Genomic DNA, 11,399 nt, shown 5'->3' with positions numbered 1-11,399 from the left:
CAGGAGAATACTGTACTAATCAGGTCCTGAGTATAAGGTCAAACAGTCCGAGGGATAAGGAAATCCTGTATGCATGTCAAACATAGGTATCCAAACAATATGCAGCATATAAATGCAGCAAACACAAACACAAGCAATAAATGCATCATGCATATGATGCCAATGATGCGTCCTGGTCACCCCTGACGCCAGTCGATCATCTCATACAAAAGTGAGGCCGAGTGGGTAGGGCTGTGACAACCGTGCACTCTGTCGTCACTACTCCTGATGAGTGACCGAGTGGACGGGATGCTGTCGGAGTACACCTATCCTCCTACCCCAAATCATAGATGGGGGAGCGCAATGCTCTCAACTACTCAAAGACGGGGAGGAATCCCTGCCGGATAACACGTTGTGTCACACTACCCATGAGCGGACCAACGGTGCCTAACAGAGTCCCTGCTGCAACACACTCAGCCTGAATCGACCACTAACCCATGAGTGGTGGTGTGTACAGATCCATGTAACTGGCGATGTGCTCAACAATAATGGAGCGGACTATCGCACAGCATGCAATCATGCAAATGGTGCATGGCACTAACCACAAGAATATCCTGACCTAATCCACATATATATAAAATGCATCAAAAGTCAACGAATCCAAAACAATCCAAAGGTATGCAGAAGGTATAAAACCTAGGTCCTGAACATGGTGAAACATGGTATATCACTACCCCTATAAGCAGGTATAAACAGGTAAAATATACCTGAGATGCAAAACAAATCAATCAATCAAGCATGTAAGATTTGGGTAATGATTAACCGAAACAGATAAGAAACACAATTAATACAACATGTTAATTTAATTACTAAGCATATCAAATGACATAAGTCAAAAGTACCCGCCTCCGAAAATAGAAAAGTCCAATCTGATCCACGACGTCGAGATACTCGTCTCGCGTCAAAGTCCTGTATCAAACAATATACAAATATTTTATTTAGCTACTTCATAAGAACAGCTAAATAAAATCCCTAGGACTAAATTTAGGGTAAAACCCTAATCACATATCCTCAATTTACCTTTTTAAATCTAATAGTTAATTAGGGTTAGCAACTAAATCCCCAATCAACCCATTAGATTAAATCCAAACCTAATTCCCTTAACACATAAACATCTAACTATAAAACGCATCAAATTCCTACCCTTACCTAAATTCACAGCCTTGATTGTTGATCCACACACACGGTTTGTTGTTGCCAGCAAAGGTATATTGCTGCTGTAAACAAATAAAACACCAATGTGATCAATTAACCCACTAACACAAGAATTTGCAAACACAGAACCCTACCTGCCTTACCCAAATCTTCTTCTTCTCTGTCAATAGGCTATAGAAATCTGTTGATGCTCGAAATCTTGTGGCCGACGACAATACAGAGGGAAGAAGGCTTGTTTACTGACACTAGGCAGAGGAACAAATTGGCTACCGAATCTGGGCAATTGAAGTAGGGGTATGCACTGCTCCGTCCGGCCTCAAGTGATGGCATCGCCTGGTGCGGCTCGGGAAGGAAGAGTCGGTCGGAGAACTAGGGCTCGACGGCGGCCCGGCGCTAGGGTGTCAGCAACGGTGGCTAGGGCACTGAGACGGCGTCGCTGAGTCGGCAGTACTCCGGCGGCGTCGGCTGTGTGCTGTGGCGCTTAGCGTCCCGACGGCAGTGAAGAGGAAGGCGTCTGAAAAAAAATCGGCTAGGGCACTCGTGACAACGGCCGGCGCTGGGGTTCCTGGCGGCTAGGGCACAAGATCGGTGAGGAAGAAGATGTAGCGGCGGAGGAAACTGCCGTGGCCGGCGGTTAGGGCAAAGAGGAGAAGGAAGGTGTCGGGCGTGAGAGGAGAAGGGAAGAGAGGCGCGCGGGAGGAATAAGAGAAAAGAAAAAGAATAAGAAAATAAAAAGGAAAAGAAAAATAAAATTTTCCTCATTAAAACAGGGTAGCCTAAACAGGCTTTTCCGGACCCCGTTTTTATCCCCGTCAACTCGTCCGTACGAGCTCCGAAAAATTCCAGAAAAATTTCCAAAAATTTTGGAAAAATCCCTTATTAATATTTGCTTATTTTCGGTATTTTACAATAGGGAAACCCATTAGAAATATTTCCAGAAATTTCAAAAACTATAAGATGGAGCAGAACAACAATCATCCAACTCGAACTACCAAGGTTAAGCTAGCACACATGGAAATCATCAACAAGAAATCATGGTATCAAATCCAATTTTGTTACCCAAACTAGAACACATCGAACAACCATCTTAAATACTCCAATTCAGTCCAAAAATCCAGCAACCAACAAAAAATCCTTGGCAACCATAAAAAATCCAGCAACCAACATAAGAAGTAGCAAAACACCAAAAATGTTACCCACCATGATTTACGCAACTAGAAACTTCATCGACCTTCAGAGACTTTTTAAGAAACAATCCTTGGCATTTAAATTCAAAACCATCTCCAATCTTCCTCAATTCTCAAAAGCAGTAGAGGTAGCAAGGAGACATTCTCCTACCGCGAATCTAGTCAAAAACCACAAAAAATCCAGTCCAGAAATTCAACACATTGAGAAGAAATTGATCAACACTCGATTAAATTCCGCATGCCCTAAACCATTACAAGAAACCGAGAGAAACCACCCAACGAAAGCAAAACATCACAAGAGCTCCGATCGCAACCCATTCATATGCAAACCATTGAGAAGATACTGAACAAAGCCCTTTTACTCAGATTGGCACGTCTTTAACCTAAAATCAACATCAATAAAGAAAGGAAAAGGAAGGGAAAAAAGTTAGAAGAGACCTTAGGAACTAATCTCGGCGGAGGGAGTTCGCGTGAGGATGCTTTGGCGGAGGGAGTTCGCGTGAGGATGCTTTGGCGGAGGGAGTTCGCGTAAGGAGGCTTCGGCAGAGAGGGCTTCGGTGGAGAGAGTTCGCGTGAGGAGGAGGGCTTCGACGGAGAGGTCTTCACTGTTGGCGGAGAGGAGTTTAGGGTTCGCATGAGGAGGAGGCTGCGTGAGGAGAGGTTTCGATGAAGGGAGGTGGAGGGAGTATGTGTGGCGCGATTTTAGGTTTTGCGCGAGGATGTTTTATGTGTGATTAAGTTCGCGGGCGTGTGAGTGAGGATGTTTAGCGAGGGAGGTAAATTTGGTGTGAAAAATTTTGATATGTTTAGAAAATTTTGTGGATTATTAACGGCACACATTGTACGCTGTTAAATTTTTATAATATTTTTTCGCAGCATACATTTTTGCACGCCGTTATTTATATATGTATAATAACTACTAACAGCACGCTCCGCACGCTGTTAATATTAACTTTTAACAGTGCACATTGTATGTCGTAGAAATAATTATCGACAGCATATTTTTTCTGCATGCTGTCGTTTATATAAATATTATATTATCCACAGCGCACATAATTTGACACGCTGTAAAAAATATTATTAACGGCGCGCGTTAACCGCACGCCGTTGATGATGCGCTGCTGAAAGTCACTTTTGTTGTAGTAATTATACCTCGGATGAACAGTGTCCGAGGCGCCTCCATGGAGCTTGGAGGCGCCTCAGGTGCAAGCCGACGCCAATTGTCTAGAGGAGCTGGAGGCGCCTTCATGAGGACTGAAGGCGCCTTGGACCAGGGAGTGGAGGCGCCTTGGACGTCCATGGAGGCGCCTTCAAGCTGATAAGGTGCGACAAGTTTAGCAGTGATCCACGCGGTTGACTTGGAGACCTGGAGGTGCCTTGGATGGTATTAGAGGCGCCTCTAGCACTGTATAAAAGAGGGATTCGATCAGCAACCAAAAATAACAATTCAAAAGTGATCCATCTCCAACGTGCTGCTAACAAAAGCTTCCGATCAAGCTGCGACAAGTTCCCAACAACCAGGCGCTATGTTTTCTATAATTTAGTTGTCGGTATTACTTTAAAGCTCTCGTGTACTCATTCTATACTTGTACTAAATTTTACGAGATTATAGTTGTTGCCCAACGTAAACGCTCAACGAGCGTGGGCCTTGGAGTAGGAGTCGCCACAGGCTCCGAACCAAGTAAATCACTTGTGTTCGTGTGTTGATTGTTTTATTTCCGCTGCGTCATTACTCGAGTTTTGCGATTCCGAAACGAGTGAAAGCCACGAGCTCTATTCACCCCCCCCCTCTAGCGCTTCTCGATCCAACAATTGGTATCAGAGCGGGGTCGCTTTGATTTGGTACAACCACCAATCAAGCAATTTTTTCGTGGTATTTTCAGTTTTTCGGAGTCGACCGGAATTAGTATAATTACTATATTCCGATCTATTTCTCGCTTGAATCGGTTTTGCTCAAAGCTGGTGCAATACCACTCAAGTTCGTTTTCTTTTTATTCCCGCACTACTAATCCAAGACCAAGTCTTAGAATAGATTTTATTGTTTTTGTCGTGAAAGGTATCAATGGCCCAACAAGAGGGTTATAGTACTGTCCGTCCCCCGCTCTTCACCGGAGAGGACTTCGGTTACTGGAAAGGTAGAATGGAGAACTTCCTGAAGATCCAGTTCGAGACATGGATGATTGTTAAGACTGGATTGGAACTACCAACTGATAAAGACAGCAAACCTACACCCTGCGAGGACTAGGAACCAGCATTAATCAAGAAGGTGGAGGCAAATGCCAAAGCAACTTGTACCCTCTAGTGCGGACTAACAAAGGAGGAGCTAAACCGCGCCAGTCTATTCTCGAGCACCAAGGAGTTATGGGAGAAGCTGATCGAGCTTCACGAAGGGACCTCCGATACCAAAGTAAGTAAGCAAGATTTGTTCTTCAATAAATTGTATAACTTAAAAATACAGGAAGGTGAGACGGCTAGCCAGCTCCACGCCCGAATTCAAGAACTACTAAATGGACTTCATGCGATCAGACAGAAGATAGATAACCGGGACATCATAAGGTACTCCTTAAACGCCTTTCCGAGGAACACCTTGTGGGCATCCATGGTAGATGTCTACAAGGTTTCTAAGGACCTCTCTACTATTAAATTAGATGAGTTATTTTCTGAGTTTGAGCTTCATGAACAGACTAACTCACGTCCGGCCAAGAAAGGGTTGGCTTTGATTGTAAGTACAGGAAGAACACGCGAGCCAAAATCAAAATGTAGAACCGAACAAGAATCAGAAGAGGAACAATATTCGGAAGACGATAATGAGCTCACAAGCGAATTCGTCAACCTGATGAAAAAACTCTACAAAAAGAAGGGCTTCAACAAAAAGGAAGTCAAAAAGGTCATCCAGACCAAAGAAGCTCAATCAAGCTCAAAGGTCAAATTCGAGGTGACTTGCTACGGATGCAATCAGAAGGGGCACATCAAGGCGAATTGCCCGAGCCAAAAGGATCCAAAGAAACCAAGAAGAAAGAAAGCTCTGAAGGCCACTTGGGACGAATCTTCTTCCGAGCAATCCAACGATGAAGAAATCGAGCAGGCAAGCCTCCTCTCATTGACAGCCCAGGACTACACCAAAAGCGAGGACGAATCGGAAGCCGAGTCCGAGAGAAGCCACGGATCCGCATCCATTTCCGAGGGGCCAAACCCCTCTGTAAGTAAATGTCATTTATATAGTTTAATCAATTATTTAATGCATAAAGTAGCTAAGTCGAAAGTTTGAATCAAGTCGCTTCTAAAGGAGGTAACACTCCTTAAAGAAGTGACTAACCCCATAACCTTGCCTGACCCAGTTCAGACTAGAAATTCAACTCAAGTCCAAAAGCTTGAGGAAGAAAATTCTAGCCTGAACACTCAGGTCAAGGATTTAGAAAAGACCCTAGAACAGTTTTCTTTGGGGTCCAAGAACCTTGACCTAATTCTTGGGACTCAAAGAGTCGTTTACAATAGAACTGGACTAGGATTTAAATCCAAAAATAAATATAGATCCTATCTATCCTTAGTCAACAGACCAAATAGTAAACTAGTCCAAGCATGGGTACCCAAGTCCAACTTGGTCAATCAAGTTAGACTTGGTAAATATTGGGTCCCCAAGGATCAAGTACATTACCTTGAAAAACCTTATCGAGGCTATGATCCAGGGGGAGCAAAAAGAAAAACTATTTTAATTAATAAATAAATAAAAATAATTTTAACAAATAATTAATTAAATAATCTTAACAAATAAATAATTAATAAATAAATAAAAATTATCTTAACAAATAAATAATCATTAATAGCGGCTCTAGAATAGCTGGCACCTCCAAAAAGGAATCTACCCGACAAGGTAACCGAACGCAACCAACCCGGCAGGGTAATTAGGACTAGAATAAAAAGGGCTAAATTTAACTTGACCCACGGTACTGGTGAAGTATTGGATGATAGTACGTTGGGGAAGCTTAGTCTATGCATGTCTAGGAAGATATGACGTCGACCTGGTGCATTTAACTAAGTGGAACTGACCGAAGCTACCCTTTATGGATCCTAACTAGTTAGACCAAGGTTTTGTACTAAGTTTAGTGGATAGAACTATTTGGAAAACCTCGAAGACATGGTTATTTTAATGATGTCCAAGTGGCTCACCATAGCCCAGAAGTTTATCCAAAGAATGCTTATTTGTTGAGCCCAAAGCTAAACCTGAATTTAACATAAAGTTAAACCAAACCCTATAATAAAACTAACTTATCTCACAAAATTATAGGGTCCCCTGATTGAAAATCTAGATTGGGTGAGATGACTAAGGACAAAATTAAAATTAAATCAAGTTAAAATTAAAATTAAAATTAAAATTAAAATCAAGTTAATATTAAAATTAAAATTAAAATTAAATCAAGTTAAAATTAAAATTAAATCAAGTTAAAATTAAAATTAAAACAAGTTAAAATTAAAATTAAAATTAAATCAAGTTAAAATTAAAATTAAATGAAGTTAAAATTAAATTTAAACCAAGTTAAAATTAAATCAAATTAAAATTAAAATTAAATCAAGTTAAAATTAAAATTAAAATTAAAATTAAATCAAGTTAAAATTAAAATTAAATCAAGTTGAAATTAAAATTAAAATTATATTAACGTAATATTAACTCTTCAAATTTTAATTAACTTAATACATTTTCCAAAATTTAATTAACTTTTCAAATTTTAATTAACGTAATATTTTCCAAAATTTAATTAACTTTTCAAATTTTAATTAACTTAAATATTTTTCCAAAATTTAAATTAACTTAAATATTTTTCAAATTCAATTAACTTTAAAAATTTAATTAACTTAAATATCTTTCAAAATTTAATTAACTTTTCAAAATTTAATTAACTTAAATATTTTTCAATAATCAATTAACTTAAATATCTTTCAAAATTAATTAACATTTCAAAATTTTTATTAACTTAATATTTTTTTAAAATTAATTAAATTTTCAAAGTTTTAATATTTTTCAAATTAACTTTTCAAATTTTAATTAACTTAATATTTATCAAAATTTAATTAACCTTAATATTTTTCAAAATTTAATTAACTTAATACTTTTTCAAAATTTAATTAAATTAAGATTTTTCAAATTTAATTAACTTAAGATTTTTCAAATTTAATCAATTAATACTTTTTCAAAATCTAATTAACTTTAATACTTTTTCAAAATTTAATTAATACTTTTTCAAATTTAATTAACCTTAATATTTTTCAAAATTTAATTAATTTAATACTTTTTCCAAAATTTAATTAACTTAAGATTTTTCAAATTTAATCAATTAATACTTTTTCAAAATCTAATTAACTTTAATACTTTTTCAAAATTTAATTAATACTTTTTTTAAATTTAATTAACTCATTCATTTTTCAAATTTAATATCTTTTCAAATTTAATTAATTTTTCAAATCTTAATTAACTTAAATACTTTTCAAAATTTAATTAACTTAAATATTTTTCAAAATTTAATTAACTCATTCATGTTTCAAATTCAATTAACTTTAATATTTTTCAAAAATCATTTAACTTAAATATTTTTCAAATTTTAATTAACTTAATATTTTTTAAAATTTAATTAACTTAAAATTTCTCAAATTTAATTAACTTTAATATTTTTCAAAATTAAAAATTACTTAACTATTTTCAAAACAAAAATTATTTTTTTAACCTAATTATTTATTCAAAAAAAAAGTTAGACACATAGGCACGCGTCGGAGGTGCCTCCCACGCAAGGGAGGCGCCCTCAATCACGGTGGGAAATCTCCTGCCGCCTCAACTAAAGGCTCCTCGGATGCTCACCGAGACGCCTCCAACAGCCTACTTAAGGCGTCTTAAGCATCGTCTAATGCGCCTTAAATCCCGAATTTCAGAAACGAATAGAACACTTTCTGTTCGTTCATGGTGACACCTAAACCCGTCCAAATCCGACGATTTCTCCCCTCTAAGGCGCCTTCAACCCGTCCACACCCCTTCAATCATCCTCCAATGCCTCCTAGGTACACCTTAAACCATCCTATTTGTTGGGATCGTTCGTACTCGGCTAGAGAGGGGGGTGTGAATAGCCGTCCCAAATTCTTGCGTTCTTCCTACAGTTAGGGTTAGTCGCAGCGGAAATACAAGGAAGAAACTAAGGAGAAGAAAACCAAACCTTAACACGTCGATGTAACGAGGTTCGGAGATGATACTCCTACTCCTCGGCGTGTCCGTAAGGTGGACGAAGCCTCTCAATCCGTCGGTGGATGAGTCCCCGGAGAACCGGCTAATAATATACTCCTTGTGGGTGGAGAAACCTCACCACAATCTTTTGCAACAGCAAACAAAGGAGTACAACAATAGAGACAACAAACAAGAACAATAGAAATTGTAAAACACTTGCTTGCCTCTTGTTGTCGACTGGAACCTTGATGAAGCAGCAGCTTCTCAGATCCAGCAGCTAGAACACCAGCAGGAAACTCACGCAGAGCTTCAGCAGCGATGAGAGCTCAGCAAAGCTCAAGAGCACACTCAGTAGTCGAAGAGCGAAGCTCGAGAAGAAAGGAAGTCATCGCCTCAGAGAAGCCCTCACCTTTATACCGCGAAGGAGAACGGCGAGAAACTAGCCGCGCCGCAACGTTAGAACTCGATCGGTCTATGCATCGATCAGACTGGCCGATCGGTCCCCGCATCGACCGCCGCGCACGTAGCTCATCAGGCATTCGATCGGTCAGGACCGATCAGACACCGGATCGGTCCACAAACCGATCCTAACTCCGCCGTGCTTCGCGACATTGGCTCCTGATCGGTCCTCGCATCGATCAGATGGCTGATCGGCCGCGGACCGATCACCGCCTTTTTCGCCTGTTGCTCGATCGGTCACACGATCGACAAGAATCAACAGAGAGCGATCTCGATCGGTCATCGACCGATCGAGAAAACAGATCACCGGATCGGTCCGGTGACCGATCCGAGCTTGGTTTTTGCCCAAACCAAGTCCCAAGACTTCCAAACCAATATCCGTCAACCTTGACCTATTGGTACTTCATCCCTAGCATCCGGTCACCCTCGACTCGCTAGAACTCCTCGCCAAGTGTCCGGTCAACTTTGACCTACTTGGACTTTCCAACACCGTAAGTCCGATCATCCCGATCCATCTGGATTTTCCTCGCTCGGCTTCACTCACCAGACTTTCACCGCTTCACTCACCAGATTTCCACACCGCCTAACATCCCGTTAGGACTTTCTCACCGCCTGGCTTCACTCACCAGGACTTTCCCATTGCCCGGCTTCACTCACTGTGACTTTCCACACCGCCTAACATCCCGCTTAGGACTTTCCCATTCACCTAGCTTCACTCACTAGATTTTCACCGGATTCACTCACCAGATTTCCGACCGCCGGCTTCACTCACTGTGAATTTTCCCGTGCAAACTCCCTGTTTGACTTTCCCTGCCAAGTCTCCATACTTGGACTTTTCACGTGCCAAGCTCCCTGCTTGACTTTTCCAGCCAAGTCTCCATACTTGGACTTTTCCAGCCAAGCTCCCTGCTTGACTTTTCCGCCAAGTCTTCATACTTGGACTTTTCCCGAGTCAGGTCAACCAGGTCAACCTTGACCTACGGTTGCACCAATAATCTCCCAAACATCTATTCTTGTCCCACATCAAGAATAGAACTCTCTCACGAGTGTCAAACATCAACATGCAACACAACTAGGTCAACCTTGACCTAAGGTTGCACCGACAATCTTCCCAAGTCAAACATCAAAATACAACTCGAGTCACGTCAACTCGAGTCGGGTCAACCAGGTCAACCTTGACCTAAGGTTGCACCAACACTATTGTCCTTATATGTTATTATTCTGCATTTTTTCTAGCTATATGTTGCATAAATCAGAAAGCATTGACATGTTGATCCTACACCGGCTAGGACCCCATCTACGGATCCTAGATTCCCCTCAGAGCGGCTTAGGGTAGACTTTGCTAGATTCAAATTTGAAACTATTAAACCTAGGTACGTAGGTAGGTCATTTTTTGCCCAGTTCTGTCACCCCGCAATCCAGATGATAGAACACTTTCAGTTAGAGAAACTGGTGTACTGTAACAATACAGTAAACTAGGATTTATGTGCACAGTTCTATCACAACCTCAAGAGGGTTGATAATAGTACGTATTCCACCAGAGTTGGTGGAACAGACTTCCAGTTTACTCCCTCCCTGATTCGCACTAGCTTAGAGCTTAGGGAGTCTACATGTGCATTCCTATGCTACCCGGGTAGAAATCTACCATTTGGTGATCCCTATTCGCATATCACACTAGACACCATCTATATGCATTTTTTCGGGGAGGAGAGATCATTCGGCCTGACTAAGTTCAGGTCCATTCTTCTTAGGGTTCAAGACTACGTTATGTACAGAATCCTGACAACATGCATTTTGCCGATCACATCTTGGGAAGTCCCGAAGATGTGACCCTCTCACTCATTCTTTCTGTACGCCCTGAGTCAGCGTTTAGATATAGATATTGCACTGCATATGTTTAAGAACATCATACGTGCATCTAGTACAGTCACATCTAGAGTAGTCCACATGCCCTACTGTCATATCTTGACTCAGATCTTTTTGACCTTCAGGATAGACACAGCCGTAGGGACACTTATCCTGCTTACATCATACGACGAGTTAGGGCAGCGTAGTCTTTGATTATCCAGTATAGAGGTCACCGCTGAGGGGATTCTAGCCTGGAAGGGTCGACCACAGCCAGCCGCTGCTCCGATTGATCCAGAGGTTGAGGATGCACCACCCGACATTGTCCCAGGTGAGGGAGAGGAGTGGCCCGACTTCCTAGCCGAGGAGTTTTTCGGAGATCCATTACCTTCCACCTCCGCCGGGTCTTCCACTTCAGTCGGGCCTTCGACTTCGGCACCACTTTCCGTCGAGGATAGACTCGCTCATCTTGAGGTTCAGTCTATTCAGACGCGACGGGATGTTCTAGA

Source organism: Zingiber officinale, chromosome 2A (assembly GCF_018446385.1).
Source record: "Zingiber officinale cultivar Zhangliang chromosome 2A, Zo_v1.1, whole genome shotgun sequence".
Taxonomy (NCBI): Eukaryota; Viridiplantae; Streptophyta; class Magnoliopsida; order Zingiberales; family Zingiberaceae; genus Zingiber; species Zingiber officinale.
The sequence above is the reverse complement of the archived record's forward strand: the minus strand, read 5'-3'. Positions refer to the sequence as shown.